Consider the following 27,075-nt stretch of genomic DNA (forward strand, 5'->3'; position numbering starts at 1 on the left):
GAGAAACTCTCCAGAACATTGGTCTGGGCCAAGCAACCAAAGCAAAAATGGACAAGTTGAATCAAATCAAGTTAAAAAGCTTTTGGACGGCAAAGGATATTATCAACGAAGTGAAAAGACGAAGTGGGAGAAAATATTTGCACACTATCCATCTAACAAGGGATTAATAGGCCAGGCGCGGTGGCTCACGCCTATAATCCCAGCACTTTGGGAGGCCGAGGTGGGTGGATCACAAGGTCGGGGGTCCGAGACCAGCCTGACCAACATGGTGAAACCCTGTCTCTACTAAAAATACAAAAAAATTAGCTGGGCGTGGTGGCGGGCACCTGTAATCTCAGCTACTCAGGGGGCTGAGGCAGGAGAATTGGTTGAACCCAGGAGGCAGAGGTTGCAGTGAGCCAAGATCACACCACTGCACTCCAGCCTGGGCAACAGAGCAAGATTCTGTCTAAAAAAAAAAAAAAAAAAAACAAGGGATGAATAAATGGAAGATACATAACTCAATGGGGAAAAATAATAATCCAATTGAAATGGGCAAAAGATCTAAACAGACATTTCTCAAAAGTAGACATACAAATGGCAAGCAGGTGCCTGAAAAGGTGTTCAACATTATTGATCATCAGAAAAATGCAAACCAAAACAAAATGGCACATCATCTGACCCCAGTTAAAGTGGCTTGTATCCAAAAGACAGGCAATAATGCAAGGATGCAGAGAAACGAGAACCCTCATACACTGTTGGTGAGAATGTAAATTAATACAGTAATTATGCAGAACAGTATGGTGGTGTCTCAAAAAACTAAAAAACTACCATATGATCCAGCAATCCCACTGCTAGGTATACTTGTAAAATAAAGAAAATCAGTATATTGAAGAGATGTCTGCACTCCATGTTCACTGCAGCACTATTCATAATAGCCAAGATTTTGAATCAACCTAAGTGTTCATCAGTAGATGAACGGATAGAGAAAATATGGTACACATACACAATAGAGTACTATTCAGCCATAAAAAGAATAAGATCCTGTCATTTGCAACACAGATGGAATTGGAACACATTATGTTAAGTGAAATAAGCCAGGCACAGAAGGACAAACTTTGCATGTTCTCAATCATTTGTGAAAGGTAAAAATCAAAACAATTGAATGCATGAAGATAGGGTGTAGAATGATGATTACCAGAGGCTGGGAAAGATAGTGAAGGTGGGTGCAAGTGGGGATGGTCAATACATACAAAAATACAGGTAGATAGAATGACTAAGATCTAGTATTTGAGCGCACAACAGGGGGACTACAGCCAAAAATAATTTATTGTACATTTTAAAATAATTAAGAGTATAATCTGAATGTTTATATCACAGAGAAATGATAAAAGCTTGAGGTGATGATGCCCCATTATCATTATTGCTCATTGTATGCCTGTATGAAAATATTTCACCCACTTCATAAATATATGTACCTACTATGTACCCATAAAAATTGAAAATAAAAAAAGTATTAAAGGGATGGGCGCAGTGGCTTACACCTGTAATCATAGCACTTTGGGAGGCCGAGGCAGGTGAATCACTTGAGGTCAGGAGTTTGAGATCAGCCTGGCCAACATGGTGAAACCCTATCTCTACTAAAAATACAAAAATTCGCTGGGCATGATGGCAGGCGCCTGTAATCTCAGGTACCTGGGAGGCTGGGGCAGGAGAATTGCTTGAACTCAGGAGGCAGAGGCTGCGGTGAGCCGAGATCATACCACTGCACTCCAGTCTGGGCGACAGAACAAGGCTCCATCTCAAAAAAAAAAAAAAAAGAAAAGAAAAAAAAATATATATATTTTTAAAAAAAAGATCACACAGGAGGCCAGGCGCGGTGGCTCACGCCTGTAATCCCAGCACTTTGGGAGGCCGAGGCGGGTGGATCACCTGAGGTCAGGAGTTCGAGACCAGCCTGGCCAACATGGAGAAATCTCGTCTCTACAAAAAATACAAAAAATGAGCCGGGTGTGGTGGCAGGCGCCTGTAGTCCCAGCTACTTAGGAGGCTGAGGCAGGAGAATGGCGTGAACCCGGGAGGCGGAGCTTGCAGTGAGCCGAGATCGCGCCACCGCACTCCAGCCTGGGTGACAGAGCAAGACTCCGTCTCAAAAAAAAAAAAAAAAAAAAAAATCACACAGATAGGAAGTGGCAGTGTCTTTAAGGAAACTGGTGTAGTGGAGAGATGTGGGCTTTGGACTCAAACAAATGCAGGCCGAGTTTATCACCTTCCTCCAAATCTGTCCCCTTTTCTGTGTTCCTCAACACAGAGACTGGCACCACCAAACACTTAGATGCCCAAGCTTGTACCTGGAAAGACATGCTTGGCTCCTCCCTTTGCCTTGAGATTTCCTAAATGCTTAATATATGTGGGAACTACACTAAAACCAACCTTAACAGGAATTCTCTTTTAGTTCTTATGATGACCTTACAAGGTAAGTACTAATAGTATCCCCATTTTGACCCCATTTTTATTTCCATCTTGCAAATGAGAAAAGTGATATTTAAAAAGGTTATAATAATGCCCTTTACAATGTCACAAGCAATTCAATGTCCAATGGTTCTGCTATCAGGAAACAACAGGGCAAAGATTCCTGGTGGTTACAGAATCTATTCTCATGATCATTACTGCATACCAGTCCCTGAAAGTCTTTTGCTTCTGCTTCCCAAATACCTCAGCATTGACCTTGACTCAGACTCCCCTGTGGCAGCCTCTCAATGAGCATGGCGTTTTTGAATCCATTCTCCATCCCATAGTTAGAATGTGATCACATCATTCCCCTACTAAATCTTCACAGGCTTTACAATATCTGAACTACTCAGTCTTCAGTTTACCCCTCCCCAGTCCCCTTGGGCACACTCCCACAACTGTTCCAGTCACCCTGAAAGCCTCCCAAAACATCAGGCTTAAGATTACTCTTCTGTCCATCCTCTCAAATTTTCCCCTTCACCTGGCTAACTCCTAGCTCATTCTTGACGTCTTAGCATGGAGGTCACTTTTTCTAACAGCTTTCCTCAGTGCTATAAGTTGAGTTGATGGTACTCCAGTAAGAACCACAGCACATGATAGATGTTTTAGTTCATTTCTATGTTGCTATAAAGGAATACCTGAGGCTGGGGAATTTATAAATAAAAGAGGTTTAATTGGCTCACAATTCTACAGGCTGTACAAGCATGGCACCAACGTCTGCTCAGCTTCTGGTGAGGACCTCAGGAAGCTTATAATCATAGCAGAAGGTAAGTGGGAGCAGGCATGTCATGTGGCAAGAGCGGGAGCAAGAGAGAGGGGAAAGGTGCCACACTCTTTTAAACAAACAGATCTCATGTAAAATACCAGAGTGAGAACTCACTCATCACCCAGGGGATGATGCTAAGCCATTCATGAGGGATCATGACAACTATAAAACATTGATGAAAAAAATTGAAAAGGACACAAATAAATGGAAATATATTCCATGTTCATGGACTGGAAGAATCAATATTGTTAATATGTCCACACTACCCAAAGCCCCATGATCCAACCTCCTCCCACTAGGTCCCACCTCCAACACTGGGGATTACATTTCAACATAAGATTTGGAAGGGACAAACATCCAAACTATATTATTTTGCCACTGCACCCCAAATCTCATGTCCTTCTCACATTTCAAAATACAATCATGTCTTTGTAATAGTCCCCTAAAGTCTTAACTTGTTCCAGCCTTAGCTCAAAAGTCCAAAAGTCCAAAGTCTCATCTGAAACTCAAGGCCAAGTTCCTTCTATCTATAAACCTGTAAAATAAAAAACAAATTATTGAATTCAAAGGTACAATGGTAGTACAGGCATTGGGTAAACATTCCCATTCCAAAAGGGAGGAGTTGGCCAAAAGAAAGGGGTAATAGGCCCATTCAGGTCTGGAACCCAGGAGGGCTGGCATTAAATCTTAAATTTCCAACATAATCCTTGATTCCATGTCCTGCATCCTGATGTAAGGGATAGGCTTCCAAGGCCTTAAGCAGCCTTGCCCACATGGCTTTGCAGGATGCAGCCCATGTGCTTGCTCTCACAGGTTGGAGTTGAGTGATTGCATGTTTTCCAGGCAGAAGGTGCAAGCTCCCAGTGAATCTATCATTCTGGAATATGGAGGATGGTGGGTGATGTGGTTTGGCTCTGTGTCCCCACCCAAATCTCATCTTGAATTGTAATAATCCCCATGTGTCAAGGGCAGGCCCAGGTGAAGATAATTGAATCATGAGGGCAGTTCCCTCCATACTGTTCTCGTGATAGTGAGTGAGTTCTCACGAGATCTGATAGTTTTCTAAGGGGCTTCCCCCTTCACTTGGTTCTCACTTCTCTCACCTGCCACCATGTAAGAAGTGCCTGTTTCACTTCTGCCATGATTGTAAGTTTCCTGAGGACTCCCCAGCCATGTTGAACTGTGAGTCAATTAAACCTCTTTCCTTTATAAATTACCCATTTTCAGGTATGTCTTTATTAGCAGCATGAGAACAGACTAATACAGTGGGCCCCTCCCCACAGTTCCATGAGGCAGTGCCCTGGTGGGGACACTGTGGTGGGGACTGGAATCCACATCTCCCCTAGGCATTGCCTTAGTAGAGTTTCTCTCTAGGGGCTCCTCCCCTGTGGTAGGCTTCTGCCTGGACACCCAGGCTTTTCCATACATCCTGAATCTAGGAGGAAACCATCAAGCCTTCTTCACACTTGCATTCTGAGCACCTGCAGAATTAACACCACATGGAAACTGCCAAGACTTACAGATTATACCCTCTAGAACTGCAGCACAAGCTGTACCTGGGCCCCTTTGAGCCAAGGCTGGAGCCAGAACAGCCAGGATGTGGGGAGCAGTGTCCTGAGGTTCCACAGAGCAGTGATGTCCTAGATCTGGCCCCTGAAACTATTATTTCCTCCTAAGCCTCTGAGCCTGTGATGGGAGGGGCTTCCTAGAAGATCCCTGAAATGACTTTTAGGCCTTTTTCCCATTGTCTTGGCTATTAGCACTTGGCTCCCATTTAGTCATGCTAATCTCTCTAGCAAGTGGTTATTCTGCAGCCTGCTTGTGTTTCTCTCCTGAAAGTGTTTTTCTTTCTCTGCCACATGGCAAGGCTACAAATTTTCCAAACTTTTACAGTCTGCTTCCCTTTTAAATGTAAGTTCCAACTTTAAGTCATTTCTTTGCTCCTGTATCTGATGTGGGTGATTAGAAGCAGCCAGGGCACATCTTGAATGCTTTGTTGCTTAGAAATTTCTTCTGCCAGATATTCTAGGTCATCATTCTTTTTTTTTTTTTTTTTTTGAGATGGAGTTTCACTCTTGTTGCCCAGGCTGGAGTGCAATGGTGTGATCTTGGCTCACTGCAACCTCTGCCTCCCCGGTTCAAGCGATTCTCCTGCCTCAGCTTCCCGAGTAGCTGGGATTATAGGCATGTGCCACCATGCCCGGCTAATTTTGTATTTTTAGTAGAGACGGGGTTTCTCCATGTTGGTCAGGCTGGTCTTGAACTCCCAGCCTCAGGTGATCTGCCTGCCTTGACCTCCCAAAGTGCTGGGATTACAGGCATGAGCCACCATGCTCAGCCAGTCATCACTCTTAAGTTCAAACTCCCACAGACCCGTAGGGCATGAACACAATAAAGCCAAGCTCTTTGTTAGGGCATAACATGGGTAACCTGTACTGCAGTTCCCAATAGTTTCCTCATTTCCATTTGAGACCTTATCAGCCCGGACTTTACTGTCAATATGTCTATCAGCATTTTGGTCATAACCATTTAACTAGCCTTGAAGCAGTTCCAAACCTTTTCTCATCTTCCTGTCTTCTTCTGAGCCCTCCAAACTCTTCCAACCTCTGCCTGTGACCCAGTTCCAAAGCCACTTCTACATCTTCAAATATCTTTATAGCTACACCCCACTCATCAGTACCAATTTTCTGTATCAGTCCACTTTTGCATTACTATAAAGGTATACCAGAGACTGGGCAATTTATAAAGAACAGAGGTTTAACTGGCTCATGGTTCTGCTGACTATACAAGCATAGCACCAACATCTACTCAGCTTCTGGTGAGGGCTTCAGGAACTTTTGGTTATGGCAGAAGGCAAAGTGGGAGCAGGCACATCAGATGGTGACAGTGGAAGCAGTAGCTTATCTGTTTACTTTTTAAAACTTCTTCACTTGGCTGAACAAGGTGGCTTAGGCCAGTAATCCCAGCACTTTGGGAGGCTGAGGTGGGAAGACTGCTTGAGCCCAGGAGTTCAAGACCAGCCCTGGGCAACACAGTGAGATCCTATCCCTAACTAAAGAAAAAAAATTAATAAAAAAAAGAAAACCCCTCCACTAGACTGACAGGAAGGATCTATGTGCCTCACGATCCCATCCTCAAAGCCTAGCATGGTACCATTATAGTTATTCACTGAGTACAGAAAGGGTGAATTAATCTTAGCTCCACTACTGATTAGTTATTTGCAAGTAGCTACTAAGCTCAATTTCAGAAACTGTAAAATAGGGTTAAAAATTGGAGCAAATATGCAGCCTGAGTACATACACTAGCCTCCCTTTCCTGCCCTAAATCCTGAAAAAGACAAAAAAATTAATTTAAATTAAATTAAATTGAATTAAATTGGAGCAATAACCAGGAAACTTAACTGACATAATATATTTAAAGTTCCTGGTACTCTAGAAGTATTATGCAAAATTGGTAACAATAGATAACACTGGGAAGGGGATCACAGGCTGGAGGCCATGGGTGGAAGAGTCTAACTTTAGCATCCTTCATAACCCTTGGACACGTATGGGCTTCTAAAGAAAACCACATAAATTAAAAAAGAAAGCTGTGCCCAATACACACTGGGCATTTAACAAAGGTGAGTTTTCTTCATAGGTAACAAGCCCAATACAACTGGTTAGCACCAACACCAGGACTGAAACACAGGACTCCAAGTCTTTGCAGTCTTTCTACGGAGCAGTGATTGTTTTAGATAAAATGACAGCTCAAGGTGCCGTTGCAAGCTGCAGCTGCAATTGGTGCGGTAGGCCCAGAGTTTTTGTTCTTAATTTCATTTCATTTGGAGCTAAGAGGACTAATTTGATGATTTTCAATCTCTTCTCCCCCGTCCTGATTTTAAAAGCCTTTCTTTTTTTTTCTTTTCTTTTTTTAGGCATATGTAGTAATATTAGAATTTAATTCTAATTTAATTTGGGAAACTATGATTCTTAAAAGAGAAAGTAAAGCATGTGAATAAACTTTGAAGTGCTCACCTTAGTTTGGGACCAAACTGCCCGGATCTTTGTAAAAATCGGTTTTGTATGTCAAGGAGGAGTTTAAGGCCTTTCCGATCACCTTGTGTTCCCCTTTTCTGCGCAGCCATGTATCATGTGGAGTTGCTCCTAACCACACCTCATGTGCCCCTGAGCCCTATTTCCTAATTTCTTCTGGGCTGGACTTCCCATTCTCCACCAGCAGCTCCAGTATCCCGAACTTTCTAGTCCTGCTGATCCTCCCAGCAATGGGGTGGAAACTGTAGGGCAGTGTCTGGTCTGTTTTCTAAAAAACTTATGAATTCTATTATCTTTACAAATATAAGATGATAAAATATTTTTTCAATATTTTTTTCAATATTTTTTATTTATCTTTTTATAAAATGAAACTCCTATGATCGATTAAGGAAGGTGGTTATGGCTGGGTGGTTCATGGGGTTTTTTGGAGTTTCTTTGGTTAGTTTTGTTTTCTTTTTTGTCTTTTTAACCATAAGCTGTTTAAGTTGAAGCATTCTCAGATGTTTGGGGGGAAACATCCTCTTAAAATGGGCCCTTGTGCTTGCCTTCTGGGGAGGCGGTCCTGAGCAGGTGAATCATAAGTCATTTATGCATATGTTACATGCAGACTGCACCCACCCCTTCCCCCCAGCCTTTGCCTCTTGTGTTGTTGTGCTGCTTTCCCCTTACTTTGCTACATTTCTATAGTTAAGTTGGTTTTACTTGAATGATTCATGTTTAGGGGGAAAATGAAAATCTCCCTTAAAATTTGTTTCAACTCCTCCTGCAAATAAAATAAATGAAGAGGCAGATGTAAAAAAAAAAAAAAAAAAGACAGCCCAGGCAAGCAGCACCTTCAGCTGACCCCTTCTGCACTCTGTATTTGTCATCTGTGTACCTGTGATGAAAGGTGATTTGCTGGACTGATGACAGCAGACATCAGTCATATTTGTATTATAGAATGGACAAGTTTGCCATATACTAGCAAGAATAAGCATATGATTCCTCTTGGCATGTATGAAATGTGCCCTACATTAAAAAATGAACACTGTACAAACAATATGCAAGTGTTATGAACGTTGTCTGTCTCAGAATGGCAGGCTGGCTCAATGCAGAGATTCTGGGTTTTGGAGGAAAATTCTACAAACCTTGCTTTTAAATCCCAGTTCAGTCTTTACTAATTTGGTAACCTTAGGTAAGTTACTCAACCTCTCTAAGCCTTAATATTATTATTTTTTTTTTCAGATTCAACATGGTTGTAATAATATTATGGCAAAATTGTTTGGGAAGATTAAATGACCATGTATGTGAAGCATGTAGCAAATAGTAAACACTAAGAAATAACAACTACTGTGATTCTTTGACTTTCAAAAAGCAGCTTTTCTTGACTTTACTCTTGAAACCAAAAAAAAAAAAAGGAGTATCAGACACATCCTGATTGGCAAATGGATTTTTTCCATCTATGAAATAACAAGTAGGATCAGTTCTCCTTTGACCATAGAGGCAAAAAATCAGTTTAAGAAATTTTGGTTTTGACTGTTGCTTACCAGAATGACTACTGCATTTCTGAGACTGCAAGGCTGTTGATTCTGCTTTGTTGTGAGACTGGCCACAGGCCCACACAGTCTAGGCCTACCAAATATCTGCCTGAGTTGCCTTTCCTGAAGTCAGATCTGCCACGAAGGTATCAGTTGTGGGGATTCTTGCTTTGGCACATAAAATTGGGGTTAAAGATGTAGAAAGTGTTAACATTTACTATGGAGTTAATTCCTTGCTTATCTTGTTACTCTCCACCCCACATACAGCCCACTCTAAGTCCAAATCTCCACATCTCACTCTACAGAAAGAAGGCTGAATATAAAGTCTCCTACCAAAATAGACACTGAATGTACATGTCTTCTCATTATGGAGATTTTAGTCACTCTGAGGTTTCTCTCTTGAGAGTCGCCAGGATGTGAGCTGAAATGAGTCAATATAAGGACTTGTGTTTGGGAGTCTCTGGTGTTGTAAATGAGTGTGTCATAAAGTGGGAGCCTGGATTTCAGAGTCCATCTGGAGCACACATGTTGTTTACATCTATAACGACATAAAAGGTGATGAACAACCCAAAAGGGTTTTGCCAACAAACAGAAATATTTACCACACAACAGTTATGATGGCCAAAATATTAAAACCCAGTTAGAAATTAAATGAACACATTTACAAAGCTATTCTCAGGCACATTACTTTATCTTAGAGTTCTTAGATTTGGGATTCTGGCACAGAAAATCTAATTTTTCAGAAAAAAAGTATTACATCAAGAATATCTCCTCCCCACCCTCATTTTGGTTTGGATGTTTATACCCTCCAAATCTCACGCTGAAATGTGACCTCCAGTGTTGGAGGTGGGCCTCTTGGGAGGTGTTTGGGTCATGGGGGTGGATCCTTCATAAGAGGGTTGGTGCTGTCCTCGACATAATGAGTGAGTTCTCACTCTATGAGTTTACAAGAGATCTGGTTGTTTAAAACAAGCCTAGCAATTCCTCACTGTCTCTTTTGCTCCCTCTCTTGCCATGTAACACATCAGCTCCCCTTCACCTTCTGCCATGATTGGAAGCTTCCTGAGGCCCCATCAGAAGCAGATGCTGGCGCATGCTTCTCATCCAGCCTGTGGAACCATGAGCCAAAATAAACCTCTTTACCTTATAAATCACCAAGCTTGAGTATTCCTTTATAGCAATACAAGAATGGACTGATACACCTCTGAGATGGGCTTTCCCTCTGTCACCAAGGCTGGAGTGCAGTGGCATGATCATGGCTCATTGCAGCCTTGAACTTCTGAGCTCAAGCAATCCTCCCACCTCAGCCTCCCAAAGTGCTGCGATCACAGGCACGAGCCACTGTGCCTGGCCAAGAATATCTTTTTAAAAATGCCGATTAAAGATGGCTGATTGAACAAATGTGTTTACCCCCAAACCTCTATGAAATTAAAAATAAAAGGATTTTAACAAATTAAAAGGGGGAGAAAATAATGACAGCAACAAAATTTTAAGAGCTAAAAAATAGGATACTTTGTACATTATGTAACAAACTGAGAAGGCTAAATTCTAAATCAGCACAAGGGAAACCAAGAAGCAAGCCATTTCCCAGGGTAGGCTACCCCAAAAGCCTCCCTCCCAAATGCAGTTTAGTGACTGCTGCAGAAGATATAATAGAGGGTCTCTAAGCCAGAGCTAGGACACTAGGCATGATATACAGTGGGAATATTTTGCTGAAAGCAGACAGATTTGAAAAAAGGCTTATATAATGAAGCACTATTCTAAGTCCAAATTCAACCTCCAGAACAGAGGCAGCCAGCATAAGGAACCATTCTAGGAAGGAGAGGAGACATTTACCTTCTAGAAAACTTGCTCAGACCAAGAAAAAAGACCTAAAGACAAGCACATCCCCCTCCCATAGAAATGGCCCAGACTGATCATTCTAAAGGCAAAGGTAACAAGCTTCATCCATGGCACAGAGGTGCCCATTAGCTCTAAAATATAGGTGAAGGGCCAGAATTGTCAGACATCTGAAAAAAGCCTCCACCAGAGAAGACAGAGACAGAACACACAAAAGTTAAAAAAAAAAAAAAGAAAAGAAAAAAACAACAAACGAAAAACAAAACAAAACAAAAACTAGAGAGGAAACAAAGTCTTGAGAATATGCAGGGAAATAAAAGCTTTTAAAAAAGCTAATAATATCTTCAGAGAAGTAAAAAGATGTTATAAGAATAGGATGAAATAAAAAGAACAAAAAATAACTTAGAAATTTGAAATATAATAATGGAATTTTAAAACTTAGACAGTTTATATGATAAAGTTGAGAAACTAGGAAAATAAAGCTAAAAGACAAAGAAAAGGAAAATAGGAAAGAAAAAACAATCAGAGGATCAGTCTACAAGGTACAATATTTAAATAAACAAGAGTTCCAGAAAGAGAGAAAGAGAACAGAAAAATTGATGGGGAGGAGCTCATAATAAATCAATAATTCAAGATTTCAAAAACCAAAGGATGTGAGCTGCCAGATTGATAGCGCCCCCAAAATACCTAGACAATGGATGAAAATAGACCATTGTGAAATGTCAGACCCTTATAAATAGGAGAAGATCCAACAAGCTTTCAGAGGGAAAAAGCAGGTATCAAGACCAAGAATTCGAATGTCAGAAGACAATATGAGATAGTAATCATGAACTTGTAGTTGTATAAGAGACAAGATGCCATTTTCAGTTTCTACAAAATAAAGTGAAACAGTAGGTAGAACTTTAAAATAACACTTAGGGGGAGAAACCCTAATTCCAAAACATATATCTGTTGGACAGGAAATTGAAAGCAAATGCTCAGCTTTTTGGAGTTGGATTGCAAAATAGATTATAGCAGGGATTTCTTATTAATCCTTATATATCAACAAAACCACAGTAAGAGTAGCTAACCTGGACAACTAATCATTAAGCACTGCAAACATATATTAGCTTGTGCACTCCTCATGACAATTCCAACTGGCAAAAATAGTTATCATAGTTTTCAAAATGAAGTTATGCTAATTAAGTAATTTTCTCAAAGTTTCATATAGTTGGGTAAGAGGAGGAGCTAGAATTCATATTCCAAAATCTGTTTATTTAACTACTATGCCACACAGCCCTGAAAAATAATGTTGCAGTGTGGTGGCTCATTTCTGTAATCCCAGCACTGTGGGAGGCCAAGGCGGGTGGATTGCTTGAGTCCAGGAGTTTGAGACCAACCTGGGCAATATTTGAAACTCCATCTCTACAAACAATACAAAAATTAGCCAGATGTGGTGGCATGTGCCTGTAGTCCCAGCTACTCAGGATAGGGGGCTGAGGCAGGAGGATTGCTTGTGCCTGGGAGGTGGAGGCTGCAGTGAGCTGAGATCACACCATATACTACTGCAGTCAAGCCTGGGTGACAGAGAGAGACTGTCTCAAAAGAAAAAATAAAAAAGAAAAAGAATGTTCACATTTAAATTTTTCATGCACATTCTATAATGTTCACATTTAAATATTTATAAACCTTAATATTTCTACTAACACTGACTTTTATTTTTTGAGACAGAATTTCACTCTTGTTGCCCAGGCTGGAGTGCAATGGCGTGATCTCGGCTCACCATAACCTCCGCCTCCTGGGTTCAAGCGATTCTCCTGCCTCAGCCTCCCGAGTAGCTGGGATTATAGGCATGCACCACCACGCCCAGCTAATTTTGTATTTTTAGTAGAGATGGGGTTTCTCCATGTTGATCAGGCTGGTCCCTAACTCCTGACCTCAGGTGATCCACCCGCCTCAGCCTCCCAAAGTGCTGGGATTACAGGAGGTTGGCCACCATGCCCTGCCAACACTGACTTCTTAGAGATAGCAGAAAAAGGTGTATCAGAACTCTATTTTATATCCTTATATTTTGAGCAAGAGGGAACAAGGAGAAAGAAGGGAGATCATCTTAATATTATTATAAAGTAAAACACTATTTTATGAACTTTTTAGAATAGAATATCTTGCTGAGCTGGCAGGACTTCTAGGAAACCTTTTAAGAAAAGGAAGGTCTCAATGATACATATACAAAACAAAGCAGCAGTATTTCAGTTTTAGCTGGCCTACCACTCAATTGCTCGGTGGTATTAGTGCCAAAACTACAATAAGGTTTTGCGCAAGACTTTTATAAGTTGGTCTGACAGCCATTTTTATTTACACAAGCCACCCCCCAACCCCAATACTGAATTTTCCATATTAATGTGTTTCCATTGTTCTCAGATGGGCCTACAGTAACTTTAGCCCTCTTCCAGATGTTTCCTGACATCAGCATCCAAGATGTGCTGGCCAGCTGTCTTTAAAATTGCGGGAACTCTCTGTTGTGTGCATTAGTTATGCAAATGGAAAAGCAAGGACAAGGAGCCAATGTAGAGGATAAAAAAGAACTAGGGGAGGGATTGGCCAGGCTTCACTGGCACATGCAGTGTAGGGAGAAAGCCAAGACAGCAAGTTGTCTTTGATCAAAGCCCCCAGCAACCTTCACCACCGCTCCCCATGCAGAGGGGTTAGTGTCCTCAGTTTCCAGGCCAGGCCTGGGTTTTTGGAAGCTTCCTCAGTCTGTTTTGGTGACTTAATCGGGACACATTGAATATTCACAGATTTATCAACTATCTAACCAGTTTCTCCTTTGCTTCCCTTTGTCAACTAAGAAATATCTTCATAAACTGGAGGACAATTCCCCAAAGTGTAGTCCTCATTAAATTAATAGATGTTATATGAAAAAAAAGGCAGGGCAGTCAGATGAGTTTAGGAAAACCTAGGTTTAACAAAATTAAGCAATTCCCTTTCCCAGAGCACTCTGAGGGCCTCTGATATATTCATGTGCACTGTGAATATCAGAGGGAATCATTTCTCAGAGGACTCAGAGCCTACCTAAGGAAATGCTGCACTAGAGGCAATGTAGGTTCTTAGCTCCAATCACCCTTTCAGGCGGCAAACTGACTGCCAATTGAACATGTTTGCATGTCCCCAAACATATGTGTCTCTTACTGAAGTTGCAATAGTCTCTACCGCCTGCTCAGGCTCCAGCTTCCCCTTTCTGGGGGAAATGGTCATACCATTTGGTATGACCAACAGTATGGTATGGCCATACCAATACTCCTAAACTAGAATTATGGTAATGGTCCTCTGCCTGATTCCTTTGTCCTAACCAGTGCCCTCTCTCGTCTAATCAATCCTACAGTAAAGGGCTACTGCTTTGTCTTCCTAGCCTCAGGCCTGTACCCCAGCTCATGACTGGACATTTCTGCTTGGTGCACTACAGAACACCGTACCTGGACATGTAAGTGACTGAGTTCATGTCTTCCTCACTCAACAGGCATTTTCCCCCCAACTCTCTATTTTTCTCAATAACGCAGACTCACTATGGTCTCAATATGACTGACAACATTTTTTTTTCTTGTTGGTTTTTGTTTGTTTTGTTGGTTGGTTGGTTTTGTTTGCTTGTTGTTTTTTTAATTGTGGTAAAATATACCTAATATAACATTTATTATCTTAACCATTTTGAAGTGTACAGTTCAGTAGTACTAAGTACATTCACATTGTTGTACAACTAACCTTCAGATCTCTTTTCATCTGGCAAAACTGAAACTCTATGCCCATTAAACAACTCCCCATCTCCCCTCAACCCCTACCGCTGCCCTCCTTCTGGCAACCACCATTCTACTTTCTGTTTCTATGAATTTGACCACTCTAGGTATCTCATATAAGTGGGAACATACAGTATTTGTCTTTTTGTGACTGACTTACTTCACTTAATACGTCCTCAAGCTTCATCCATATTATAGTGTGTCAGAACTTTTTTCCTTTTTAAGGCAGAATAATATTCTAGCATATGCTATATTTTGTTTATCCATTTGTCTGTTGATGGACACTTAGGTTGATTTGATATCTTGACTATTGTGAATAGTGCTTCAGTGAACATGACGGTGCAGATATCTTTATGAGATCCTGATTTCAATTCTTTTGGAAATGTACCCAGAAGAAGGATTTCTGTATTATACTGTAGTTCTATTTTTAATTTGTTGAAGAATCTCCATACTGTTTTCCATAGCTGTTGTACCATTTTACATTCTCACCAACATCATACTAGTGTTCCAGTTTCTTCACAACCTCACCAATACTTATCTTTTTATTTGGTTTTATTTATATTTCTATTTATATTTTATTTTTCTTGAGACAGGGTCTCGCTCTGCCGTCCATTGCAACCTCTGCCTCCCGGGCTCAAGCAATCCTCCCACCCCAGCCTCCCGAGTAATTGGACTATAGGCACGTGCCACCATGCCCGGATAATTTTTGTATCTTTTGTAGAGAGGGGGCTTTGCCATATTGCCCAGGCTGGCCTCAAATTCCTGGGCTCAAGCAGTCTGCCTGCCTCAACTTCGCAAAGTGCTGGGATTACAGGTGTGAGCCATCATGTCCGGCCTTTTTTTTTTTTTTTTTTTTTTTAATAATAACCATTCTAATTGGTGTGACGTGTTAACTCATTGTGGTTTTGATTTGTATTAATATCTCCCTGTTGATTAGTAATTTTGAATCTTTTTAAATACTTTGTTGGCTATTTGTATGTCTTCTTTGGAGAAATGTATGTTCAAATTATTTGCCCATTTTTAAATAAGGTTGTTTTGTGGTTGCTGTTATTATTTTACAAGGAACAGAGAACCATTCATGCTAGGTTAAGTAAAGGATTTTTCTTTGCTATGATTATAACAGCTGCATTTTTTGTTTGTTGTGTTTTTGGAAGGATACACAGTGGACTCACTCAAAGAACTAAGGACTCGGCCAGGCGCGGTGGCTCACGCCCTTAATCCCAGCACTTTGGGAGGCTGAGGTGGGCGGATCACCCAAGGTTAGGAGTTTGAGACCAGCCTGATCAACTTGGTGAAACCCTGTCTCTACTAAAAATACAAAATTAGCTGGGTGTGGTGGAACATGCCTGTAATCCCAGCTACTAGAGAGGCTGAGGTGGGAGAACTGCTTGAACCTGGCAGGCGGAGGTTGCAGTGAGCTGAGATCACGCCATTGCACTCCAGCCTGGGCAACAAGAGCGAAACTCTATCTCAAAAAAGAAAAGAAAAGAAAAGAAAAGAAAAGAAAAGAAAAGAAAAGAAAAAAGAAAAGAAAAGAAAATAACTAAGGACAGTTGGGCCTTCGGGAGACCAGACCTGAGAAACTTTAGGAACAGAATGAGGCTGGCTGCTCCCTCAGAGGTCACAAGCCCTTCCAATTAGTTTTGTCATGGTGCATCTGTCCTATTTTTTTTCTCTTCTTCCCTCTGCTGATTCTCTTCACGTAAGACTCCCAGTGGCCATTAAGGCCCCAACTGTACTGGACCTCTCAGTTGTAGTTCACACCATCATGTGGCAGCTTATTCCCATGTTTTCAGAACAAATTCCTCAGAGTGAAAGAATCTGACCAGTTCAAGTCATCTTTCTAGTTGGGCTATAAAAGCATTGTATCCTTTTGGGTCAGGTGTTCAGCCAGGTCCAACAAGACTTGGAGAAGGGTTTTCAGGCCTACACAGTACAGAGTAAGACCCTTTAGGACAGGCAGGGAGACATCATTGCAGTTAAGGGCTCTAGGTTGTGAACCACGCTGCCTAGGGTCAAATTCTGGTTTGCTACTTACCAGTTTTGTGATCTAAGGCAGATAACATCTGTTCTTTGGTTTTCTCATCTGTAAAATAAGTTTAATTATACTACTTATAGGATTATTGTGAAATTAGATAAATTGATACCTACAAAACACTTATAAAACATTATCATTATCCCCCCATCCCTTTTTTTTTTTTTTTTGAGATTGAGTCTCACTCTGTCTCCCAGGCTAGAGTGTAGTGGCATGATCTTGGCTCACTGCAACCTCTGCCTCCCAGGTTCAAGTGATTCTCCTGCCTCAGCCTCCTGAGTAGCCGGGATTAGAGTCGCATGCCACCAGGCCTGGCTAATTTTTGAAATTTTAGTAGAGACGGGGTTTCACCTGTTGGTCAGGCTGGTCTCGAACTCCTGACCTCAAGTGATCCACCCACCTCAGCCTCCCAAAGTTCTGGGATTACAGGCATGAGCCACTGCACCTGGCACGTTATCCCCTTTTAACAAAGGAAGAAATTGAAGCATAAGGAAGTTAAGTAACTTGTCCAAGTTCACATATGTAGTAAAGAGTAGAGCCAGCATATAAAGCCAGGTCACAGCCAAAATCTGCTCTCATAACCACTGTGCCAAACTGATTTACTCCCCAGTTTAGGAAGCTTTCAGTGATAAACTCCACCCAAATTGATTATATATTCATTTATGGGCACAGTTAGGAAAGAAGATGGGAAGGGGTGAAGAGGAGACAGAAGCGTAGGGTCTTACACACTTGTTAAAAAAAAAAAAAAAGGAGGTGGATGTGGTTGCTTGTGCCTGTAATCCCAGCATGCTGGGAGGCCAAGGTGGCTTGAGCCCAGAAGTTCAGGACCAGCCTGCTCACCACAGCGAGATCTTGTCTCTACAAAAGTAAAATTTTTAAAAATTATTAAGTTGAATTAAAAAAGGAAAATTCAGGATCTTGATATAATAGTCAAAAGTATATGAAATCAGTAGTAAAATAATAAATAATTCTACTATTATTATTAACACAACTTGTCAGAAGTGATACAAACCAAGCAGATGCATTTGTTTTGTGGGGTACTAGGGGTACTAGAGCTTACTTTATTTTATAAAGAACAATCTAGCCAGCTTCTGGGCATATACAACCTGATCACTAGTTTCTCCCTTTGGCAGACTTCTTCCCTTAGCCTCAGCAGCTGAACTTGCATCCAGATCACACCACTGTCCCTGCCTTTGCCCAGGTCACCAAAGGCCAACTTTAATAATCTCTTCTGGTTTTCATCTCACCTATTTTATCAGCAGACTCAATTGCCCAATCTCTCTTTCTTAAAACATTTTCTTCTCTTGGCTTCTGTGCATCACATTTTCCTGCCACATTTTCAAATGGCTCAGACTTCATCAGCCAGGTCTTAGCTCAAGCTCTCTTTAGAAAGCCTTCTCTGACCACCCAATCTAAAGATGCTCCCTGGTTACTCTCTGTCATATTTACTTTATTTTCCTTAATATTTAGCATTCTCTGAAATCATCTTATTTATTTATTGTTACTTACCTCTAGTTATCTGCCTTCCCAACCAATGTTAACTTCTTGAAATCAAAGACTGGCTGTTTCACTTATTATTGTATTCTACAAGTTTCTGACATGTAGTAAGGACTCAGTTTGTACTTCTTGATTGTACAAATGTCAAATGAAGTTTAAGTAATGGAAAGAAAGAAAAGTGAAGGAAGGCAAAATTTTAATTTTACATTTTAAAATTTAAAATTGGTAATGTGTATCTGTAGTCCAACCTACTTTTGAGGCTGAAGTGGGAGGATTGAGGCCAGGAGTTTGAGGCTGTAGTACACTATGATCACACCTGTGAATAGCCACTGTACTCCAGCCTGGGCAACAAAGCAAGACTCTATCATTGCTATAAAATAAAATTTTATTTTAAGTATCTTTGCTATAAAATAAAATTATTGGGAACTAAAGAGAGGGAAGGGGTGAGAGAAAACACAAAAAATTATCGTTTCTCTAAATCAGATTTTTTCTATAGCTGTGGCTCTCTCATGATCAGCCTACAATTTACCCAACATTCTCTTGTTCCTGAATTCTTCTTAGACAATTCCTGGGTTGTTATATATTGATCACACTTTTTGACTAACCTGGATGTTTTTAGTTGCTGACAAAAACTTATATCAAGAGGAAAAGTAAGTGTGACCTGCAAAATTAGGGTTGTGTAACCCATCTGCTTATTATTGAACCTTATGAATAGGAATTTTGAGGATTAGACATTAGTTAGTCTCAGGCCAAAACCAGGAGCTAATTCCTATGGAATAGTAACAATCCAGGCTTTCACACTACTGTAAACCACAACTAAAGTGCAAAGTAATTTATTGATAAATATTACTCATTTTACTACTAACAAGGGTGGAAAGTATTTTGGAACCAATTACACTTCAGGACAATATAAATGATATCTCATTTAATCCTCAAAATAACTGCAAGATATAGATATTAATATTATGACATTCGCAAAAGTGGAAACTGAGACTCAGTCAGTTACAACATTTGCTCAAGGGCATGCTGTAAATTAAGTAAGGTAGGATGTGTCTGATGCTCAAGGCTACACTTTTTCTCTCCACCCACAGTCTCCCAAACATTTGGTTTCACATCCGCTGCATATGAGAGTGATTATTCTGGTTAGCAGGAAATGTAGGTGGAGAGAAAAGGTAATACTCAGAAAAGAAAAGGGTCTAAAACATATGATTTGCAGGTGAAGATGGGGTTTGAGGAACTGAAGTCCAGAATATATTTTTCCATGCACTCAGTATTCATTTAAAAATATATTTAAGTTAAAATATTTGACTTAAAAAAAACATTTTCACACATAAACCATTAGAAATTCAGATTGTCTATGCCAATTCTGAAAAAAATAAAACCATGAATTCTTTTCCATAATAACGTACATCTTGAATTTTTTTATTTTATTAATTAATTTATTATTTTTATTTTTTATTTTTTGAGACGGAGTCTCACTCTGTTGCCCCGGCTGGAGTGCAGTGGCACAATCTCAGCTCACTGCAACCTCTGCCTCCTGGGTTCAAGCGATTCTCCTGCCTCAGCCTTCCGAGTAGCTGGGATTACAGGTACCCGCCACCACACCCGACTAATTTTTGTATTTTTAGTAGAGACGGAGTTTCGCCATGTTGGCCAGGCTGGTCTCGAACTCCTGACCTCAGGTGATCCACCCGCCTCCACCTCCCAAAGTGCTGGAATTACAGGCATGAGCCACCGCGCCCGTCCTACGTCTTGAATTTTTAAATCTGTTTATTTAACTTCTCTGAGGCAGTTATAAGGATCACAGTGATAGCAGCAGCAGAGGGGCATGGGCAGTAGTGGAAGGAGCAGCTGTGGGAGTGACAGTGGCAGCGGTGTGACCCCTGTGGCCCGCATCCCTGAGGCAGCGGACTTCGACTTTGTTGCCCAACCCTCGTGCAGTTGGGTGGGACTTGATCCCAGGCCCAGAGCCTCTGCTGCTCTGGCCCTTGGCCCCACGTCGCTGCTTTTGCTGGCCACTACTGCGGGGAGGCTGCGGGGAGGAGGTGACAGTCTCTGGAGCCTGCCCTGGGAGCCCCCTAGATCTCACCGCTCTGGCGGCCGCCGTGATGGGGCCAGGCCGAGTTGCCTACTGGCAGAAGAGCAGTGCGGTCGGACATGAAGGGGTGGGCAGAGAGGGGACCCAAGGCGGAGCTGGGCCTGGGGCGGTGTCACCTTCATGAAGCCAGCGGGAGCCGGGAGCAGGCAGCAGCCTGGACCTTTCGGGTGCGGCTGCAGCCACCCAAGACACCGCTGTGGATATGGACCCCTGCCTCCCTGTGCTCTTAGGGGCTGGGAGCAGGCAGGAGCTCCGCCCTCCTGGACACAGCTGCAGACGCCGAGGGGCGACTGCAGAACCAGGCATCTCTGAACTCTCAGGGGCCAAGGAAGGCCACCCTTGCCCCGGTAGGCTCAGAGGTGTCTGCTCCCAGTGTCTAGCCTCTCCCCGCTCCCAGCGCCCCCTCGGATCTCAGAGCAAGGATGCGGCCAAGCCCGGGCGCTGTTGCAGCCTTGGCTGGGTGTGCGCAGGCTCAGGGCAGCGCTGACACACCCGGCCCCTGTCATCTCTGCCCTCTCTGGACTTTGGGAACTAATGAACATGGGAGGGAGACCAGGGGGTGCTGAGGACAGCCTGGCGCTGGCCTGCAGGTGCCCCTTGGCAAGAACAGCCTGGGCACCATGAACAGCAGCAGGAAGCAGATAGACTCCTGGGCAGAATGGGGTGGGTCCCCAGGAAACTCCTACCTTCAAGCCAAGGGGGGCCTGAAGCCTGGGGGCCGGCCTGCCAGTCCCACGGACCAGAGTGGGAACGTGTGCTGCTTTTCCCTGGGCCCATCCACGGCCACCCATGGACCAATCAGCACACACTTCCTACCCTCTGAGGCCCATTCAAAACCCCCAGAGTCAGTCAGACTCGGAAGAGAGAATGGAGAGAGGACAGGGAGACAAGGTGATGACCAGATGCAGAGAGGAGCTGAAGAGATGATGGGAGGACTAGCTGAAGAGATGATGGGAGGACTAGCTGCAGAGAGGAGCTACCCTCTCTGCTGACAGCTGAGAACTCGTCGGGACACCCTGGCTATGGAAAGGAGTTGCCCACTGCAGGTCTCTTCTGAGCTATTCTATTTCTCAATACAACTCCTCTTCGCCTTGCTCACCCTCCACTTGTCTGTGTACCCTTGTTCTTGAAGGCAGAACAAGAACTCGGGACCCACCAAATAGCAAGGCTAAAAGAGCTGTAACACAAACAGGGCTGAAACATGCCCCTTGCTCACCATGTTGTGGGTGAAGAGGAGAGAACACCTGCGGCCCTTCAGGGAGCCCAGACCTTGGAGCTCCCCAAGCCAGGAGGGCTGTGACTCCCTCTTTGGGGGCCTGCAGTTGCAGGCATCTCCAAGCTTCTGGGCGTCAAGCTTCTGGGCATCACTGCATTTTCCGGTGCCAGCTGGGGAAGTTGCTAGCAGTGTGCCTGGTCCAGCATAGCCTCACAGAGCGCTGGCACCCGTGCCAGCACTCGGAACTGCCTGCCCCCTGGCAGCAGCCGGCATGTTTGACTGTGTGCAGTGGCCGGATCCCACGCTCGCTTACACATCCCTTGCCGCTCCACACCTAACTCAGTCTCCCTTAGAGGTGTGTGATCAAGGGCCAGTAGCGTGAGCTGAGCAGTCTGCCAGGCCAAGTGGGCGGAACAAGCCCAGAGGGCCTGAGAAAACTTGGGCAAAGGCACCACCAGCCAAAGAGATTTCCGGCCAGAAAAGCGACATCCCAATCCCAAAGATCCCAGAACAACAGTACTTCATACATATACCTCACATAGAGTTGGGAGACAAGTACAACTTAGTACATGTGGATAAAGTGCTCTGCAGATATTAATTTCTCTTTCTATTACTTATGCTAATCACAAAAATAGTAAAAATATGAATAGCAAAGAGTGGTGGGGATCTCAGAGGGGACTACAACATATTTAACTGGATAAAAAGTCTTGTTTGGTTTGGTTTGGGGTGGGGGTTAACTAGGGAGCCTCATCAACATTTATGGCATTGTCTTCCTAAGAAAATTGGTCTCAGGTTTGCCTACAATGAAAACATTGACAAAACATTGAACGTGAATTCTCTATTCAGTGAATAAAGAATTTACTATTCAGGGCTATTTGTTTTGAATTCAGAAATTGTTCTGCACCTGGCGTGGTGGCTCATGCCTGTAATCCCAGCACTTTGGGAGGCCGAGACGGGTGGATCACTTGAGGGCAGGAGTTTGTGACCAGCCTGGCCAACATGGTAAAACCCTGTCTCTACTAAAAATATAAAAATTAGCCAGGCATGGTGGCACACAGCTGTAGTCCCAGCTACTCGGAAGGCTGAGGCAGGAGAATCGCTGGAACCTGGGAGGCAGAGGTTGCAGTGAGCCGAGATCACACCACTGCACTCCAGCCTGGGTGACAAAGGGAGACTCCATCCCCCAAAAATAAAATAAAATAAAATAAATTGTTCTGATTCTCTGTGGCATACTTACCTCTTCAACTAAATCTACTCATACTTGATACTTGTCAAAGCCACAGAAAGATAAAAACAATCCTAAAAAATTTGAAAACTACTATGTATATACTGTGATTAAGGGATGGCCCAAAGGAAAATAAAAATATTCTTATTTGGTACTAGGGAAAGAAAAACTATATACTTATATTTTGACATTTTCTCTTAGAATCATTTACTTATTGATTGTTGAGACCTGTTTTTTAATAGTAAACAAAAAGTCATATTTTATTTTTTAAATTTAATTTCTAGATTTCTTAATAGTCATATTATTTCATAAGTGGACGGATGGCTACTTGGGTGGCTCTAAATGTGTGGTTTAGGATATGTCCAGAAGAATTAATAGGTTTAGAAAATAAAAAATTTTTATAAAGAAACATCAACAGAGAAATCATAAGAAAAAAATGTGGGCATACAGTCACAAGAATCAAAAATTATAGGCCAAGCATAGAGGCTTATACCTCTAATCCTTGCACTTTGGGAGGCTGAGATGGGCGGGTTACTTGAGCCCAGAGTTCGAGACCAGACTGGGCAACATAGGGTGAACCCTGTTTCTATAAAAAATAAAAAACTTAGGTGGCACACGCCTGTAGTCCCAGCTACCTGGGGGGCTGACGTAGGAGGATTGCTTGAGCTGGGGAGGTTGAGGCTGCAGCGAGCTGAGATTGTGCGACTCCCCAGTGGGTGACAGACTGGCCTTGTCTGGTTAACATTTCTCCTAGAGGTAATTCTACTTTGCAATTATATGGTGCTTCTTTCCCCTTCGAAAGCAGTTTCACTTCTATTATCTCACTTTATAAGCTTTGAAGGCTAAAGTAATGAATACAATTTTAGGCTATCTTCAGCCTAAAAACAATGAAAAGTTAGCAAAAACCAAAAAAAAAAAAAAAAAGATTATGAACTAATGGTTTACAAAGACTATTTTCAAGGACAATTCTTTTGATTGTGCAGATTGATAAAGGGAGCAGGCCTCCTGAGTAATCATTACCCTCTGTCTCTGGTGGGTGTGTTGAACCACACCATCAGGAAAGCCACTAATTATCAGGAAGAGCAAAGCTGAACTGTTCCCCTAAGCTTCTTCAAGGTGCCAGAGCAAATCCAGAGGAGAAAATCCTGCAGTGGAGGGAAAAATGATTTGTGTCTCTGAGAAAGTGAGATTTAAGATGTATGCCCTCTGGTGCCCAAGAAGTGAAGGACAAGGGTGATGATCCAACATAAGCAATTTGTGAATATGAAATATGTTGAAAGACTTTGAAAATTTCCTGATTAGGTGTAGGGTGGGTATAGTGAAGAAGGATATTCTTGGCTTAAGATATAGACATAAAAATTCATACATTTGGAAGGTCTCTCTTGTGGAAATTTAGGAACAAGACTATGGTAGCTTGTTAGTATTCACATGTTTTCTACTACCCACAAGCAGTAAATACTTGTGAGTATTCATTCATGTTTTTCTCCTAGATTTTATATCACCATTAATAAAACAGGTATTATTATTATCCTAATTTTAGACAAAAATAGAAATGATCATATCATCAAGGCTGATTTATACTGAAAAATAAGTGAACAAGGGAAATTATACAAAATTATATGCCTAAACAAATATATTATAAAATTGCTTACTCTTTTATAATAACTCAATGACATTACTAAGTTACCAGACCCCAGAGACTATTTTTTAAAGTCTATGTAACTATTAGAAAATTAAAGGGCCTTCCATAGTGTCCCATCTTCTCATTGTGACCTCACGTTCTTTTTTTCCCCATAATCACCATATCAAACTTGGAATTTTGTATCTCAAAGAAGCAAGATTGTTCTCTCAAGGAAGCAGATTAAGAAAAAAAACTGAGGAAGAAAAGGAAACAGATAGTAGAAAGCAGGAGATCGTTACCAACCACTCATTCAGCCACATGATGCCATGAGGGCCACTAGTCTCTGTTCACACAGGCTCAACAGCTCACAGGGTCCTCTGCTATCTCACTTTGGTTCTTTTCATTTTAATTTTTTCCCCCAAGTTTATTATGGTAAAATATATGTAACAAAATTTACTATCTTAATCATTTTTAAGTGCACAGCTGAGTGGCATTCAGTATATTCATATGGTTGTGCAAACATCACCAGTATCCATCTCCAGATCTCTTTTCATCTTGCAAAACTGAAACTGTATGCCCGTTAAACAACTACTCATTGCTCCCTTCCTGCTACCCCTGGCAACCGTCATTCTACTTTCTGTCTCTATGATTTTGACTACTTTAAGTACTTCATAAAAGTGGGATCATATAGTATTTGTTGTTTTGTGACTGGCTTATTTCACTTAGCCTAATGTCTCAAGGTTCATCCATGTTGTAGCATGCGTCAGAATTTTCTTTCTTCTTCTTCTTCATTTTTTTTTTTTTTTTTTTCTTGTGGCAGGGTCTCATTCTGTTGCCCAGGCTGGAGTGCAGTGGTATGATCTCAATTCAGTGCAACATCTGCCTCCCGGGTTCAAGCGGTTCTCCTGCCTCAGCCTTCTGAGGAGCTGGGATTACAGGTGCTTGTCACCACGCCTGGCTAATTTTTGTATTTTTGGTAGAGATGGGGTTTCACTATGTTGGCCAGGCTGGTCTTGAACTCCTGACCTCAAGTGATCTGCCTGCCTTGGCCTCCCATAGGGCTGGGATTACAGATGTGAGGCACCATGCCTGGCCTGAATTTTCTTCCTTTTTAAGGCTGAATAATATTCTTTTTCTTTTTTTTTCTTTTTTGAGACCAAGTCTCACTCTGTTGCCCAGGCTGGGGTGCAGTGGCATGATCTCAGGGCTCACTGCAACCTCTGCCTCCCGAGTTCAAGTGATTCTTGGGTCTCAGCCTCCCGAGTAGCTGAGACTGCAGGCGTCAGCCACCAAGCCCAGCTAATTTTTTTATTTTTATTAGAGACAGGGTTTCACCATGTTGGTCAGGCTGATCTTGAACTCCTGACCTCAGGTGATCCACCTGCCTCGGCTTCCCAAAGTGCTGGGATTACAGGCGTGGCCACTGTGCCCAGCCTTAAGGCTGAATAATATTCTATTGTAAGTATATATCACATTTTGCTTTTTCATTCTTCTGTCAATGGCCTCTTGGGTTGCTTCAATGTTTTAGCTATTGTAAATAGTGCTGTATGAACACGAGCATACAAATATCTTTGATACTTTGCTTTTAATTCTTCTGGGTATGGCATTGCTGGATCATATGGTAAATCTATTTTTAATTTTTTGAGAAACCACCATACTGATTTCCACAGTGGTTACACCATTCTATATCCCCCAAACAGGCACAAAGATTCTATTTTCTCCACACCCCTGCAAACACATTTTATTTTCTATTGCTTTGATAGTAGCCATCCTAAGGGTGTCCAGGTGGCTCTCACTATAGTTTTGACTTGCATTTCCATAATGATTAGTAAGGTTGTGCATCTTTGCATGTGCTGATTGGCCATTTGATACTTCTTGGAGAAGTATCAAATATCTATTCAAGTCCTTCACCCATTTTTGAATTGAGCTGTTTGTATTTTTGTTGTTGAGTGTTAGGAGTTCTCCATATTCTGGATACTAATCCCTTATCAGATATATGATGTGTAAATATATTCTCAAATATATTCTCAAATTCTGTAGGCTGTCTTTCTATTCTGTTGATAGTGTCTTTCGATATAAAATTTTTAAATTTTCATGAAGTCCAATTTGTCTATTTTTTTCTTTTGTTGCCTGTGCCTTTGGTGTCATTACACAAAATCACTGCCTAATCCCATGTCGTGAAGTTTTTGCCTTATGTTTTCTTCTAAGAGTTTTATAGTTTTAGGGCTTACATTTAGGCCATGGATCTACTTTGAGCTAAATTGTGCATATGGTATTAGGTAAGGGTACAAGTTCATTATTTTGCATGTAAATATCTAGTTTTCTCAGCACCATTTGTTGAAAAGACTGTCCTTTTCTTATTGAATAATCATGATCCCCTTGCCAAAAATCATTTGACCATATATTTGAAGATTTATTTCTGGATTCTCTATTGTATTCATTGGTCTTTATGTGTGGTCTTTATGCCACTACCACACTGTCTTAATTACTATTACCTATAATAAATTTTTAAATCAGTAAGTGTGAGTCCTTCAGCTTTGTTCTTCTCTTTTAGGATTATTTTGACTATTTAGAGTTCCTTGAAATTTCATATGAATATTAAGATTTGTTTTCCTATTTTTGCAAAAAAAACCTCCTTGTTTGATAAGAATTACACTAAATCTGTAGATCACTTCGGGTAGTGTTGAAATCTTAACAATATTAAGTCTTCCAATCCATGAATATGAAATAGCTCTCCATTTATTTATGTCTTCTTTAATTTCTCTCAGATATATTTTGTACTTTAGAGTACACAGATTTTTTACATCCTTGGTAAAGTTAATTCCTAGGTACTTTATTATTTTTATGCTATTATAAATGGAATTGTTTTCTTAATTTTTTTCAGATTGTTTATTGTTTGTGTATATAAATGCAACTGATTTTTGTGTGTTGACTTTGTATCCTGCTATTCTGCTGAATTTATTTATTAATTCT

The 27,075-nt window shown here is 41.6% G+C and overlaps 1 long non-coding RNA gene across 2 annotated transcripts in view; it reads right to left on the reverse strand.

Moving 5' to 3' along the window:
* Positions 1-27,075, reverse strand: part of LOC103890271 (uncharacterized) — a 38,278-nt gene that overhangs the window by 1,357 nt on the left and 9,846 nt on the right. The window contains exon 5 of one of the 2 annotated variants that reach the window (XR_008523343.2): positions 16,449-16,496. This is a non-coding gene — a long non-coding RNA (uncharacterized LOC103890271). Of the gene's footprint in view, positions 1-16,448; positions 16,497-22,803; positions 23,627-27,075 lie in introns of those variants that run through there. The other variant, XR_010139357.1, reaches the window with a different exon arrangement.

Source organism: Pongo abelii, chromosome 2 (genome assembly GCF_028885655.2).
Source record: "Pongo abelii isolate AG06213 chromosome 2, NHGRI_mPonAbe1-v2.0_pri, whole genome shotgun sequence".
NCBI lineage: Eukaryota > Metazoa > Chordata > Mammalia > Primates > Hominidae > Pongo > Pongo abelii.